This window comes from Austrofundulus limnaeus, unplaced genomic scaffold, assembly GCF_001266775.1.
Source record: "Austrofundulus limnaeus strain Quisiro unplaced genomic scaffold, Austrofundulus_limnaeus-1.0 Scaffold350, whole genome shotgun sequence".
Lineage (NCBI taxonomy): Eukaryota > Metazoa > Chordata > Actinopteri > Cyprinodontiformes > Rivulidae > Austrofundulus > Austrofundulus limnaeus.
Genome location: NW_013952752.1, coordinates 456564 through 458376, shown reverse-complemented (window position 1 = coordinate 458376; position 1813 = coordinate 456564).

Sequence of the window (1813 nt, the reverse complement as noted above, 5' to 3'; positions counted from 1 at the left end):
CATCCATCCATCCATCCATCCATCCATCCATCCATCCATCTAACCATCCATCCATCCATCCATCCAGCCATCCATCCATGCATGCATTTATCCGTCCTCCATCCATCCATCCATGCATGCATCCGTCATCCATCCATCCATGCATCCATCCATCCGTCCATCCCTGCATCCATCCATCCATGAATGCATGCATCCATCATCAATCCATCCATGCATCCATGCATCCATCCGTCCATCCATCCATCCATCCATCCTATCATCCATCCATCCATCCATCCATCCATCCATCCATGCATCCATCCATGCATCCATCCATGCATCCATCCATGCATCCATCCATCCATCCATCCATGCATCCATCTATCCATCCATGCATGCATGCATCCCTCCGTCCATCCATCCATCCATCCATCCATCCATCCATCCATCCATCCATCCATCCATCCATCCATCCATCCATGCGTCCATCCGTCCATCCATCCATGCATGCATCCATCCATCCATCTATGCGTCTTCCGTTCATCCATCTTTTGCTGTTTATTCGTAGTCTTTTTGTGAAAACAATATAGTGATGGGAGAGTGTGTTRCATTCCTCTGAGAAGGTGCCAAAACTGATGGCACTTAACAGCGACATCTTCTGGATTGAAAAAGTCATTGCAGAGCGGGAGGGGAGAGATACGTGTTCATCCATCCATCCATTGACCTTCTTTCTGCTTCTCCTTTCTGGGTCACTGGGAGCAGGTCCATATCTCCAGCAGTCACTGTGCAAGAGGCAGGATGAACTTTGCAACCTGTCCTGGTTAAAAAGTCCATCACAGTCCATTGTAGGAACACATGAAAGAAAACAAGACAAACAACCGTTCACACACTTACCCACACAGGCTTGTCAGTTTTCACCAACATGTAGCATTTTTCGTCTTTGGGAGAAAATCAGAGGACCTGGTGAAAACTTATGGAAGCGATTGTGTTCCAATATCGTAATTAAAATGTTTTAATAGAAATGCTGTTTCATTTTCAACATGTACCTGAATTTTTTGACTCTTAAGTAAAATTGTAAATAAATAATCCAAACTGAATGCTAATTTTCTTCTCCAAGACTCAAAAAATAATAATAATAATAACTCACGAATGCACAGTGAGAACATGCAAATTATTCACAGAAAWGTCCCGGGCTGGGAGGCAATCATGCAACCTTCTCGCTGAAAGGTGGCAGTTGTAACCACTGTGCCACCATTCCACCCTCAGTTTGACATGTGGACAATTAAGAAAGAACTTTCTGAATTGAAAAGAAGTACATGTATTTTTGATATTCAGTATATACACACACAGATATACAGGGTGTCAAATATAGAATTTACAAAAATCTTTTTTTTTCCAAGGATGTGAAAGTTGTGTAAAATTAGGACATAAAACTGCTTGTGAGCATTGAGTTTTAAGCATTTGTAGCAYGTAGTTAATACTGTTAGGATCTCATTGATCGGTTTCAGTTGTGGCCTTCCCACTGCTGCTGCACTGGAGTCAGCTTCTCTTTAGCAGTGATGCTTGATTATGAATGCTAATCGTAAGTTTAGGCTAATCGCTAATTCTAACTTTTAAACATGCCATAATTCAGCTAGCGTTTGTCCTAGACAGTTTGGAATTAGCACAGACGTAGCCAAGAACATTCTTTAACAAATTATAAATGCTAATTTGAAACGTCAATATCTTGGCCATTAAAAGACATATTGGGCTGAAATTTGGTGTAGTGTTAGCAGAGAACGATCCTCATAACATTCTGAATACAAATAAAAGAATACAAGATGTATTTTTCCAA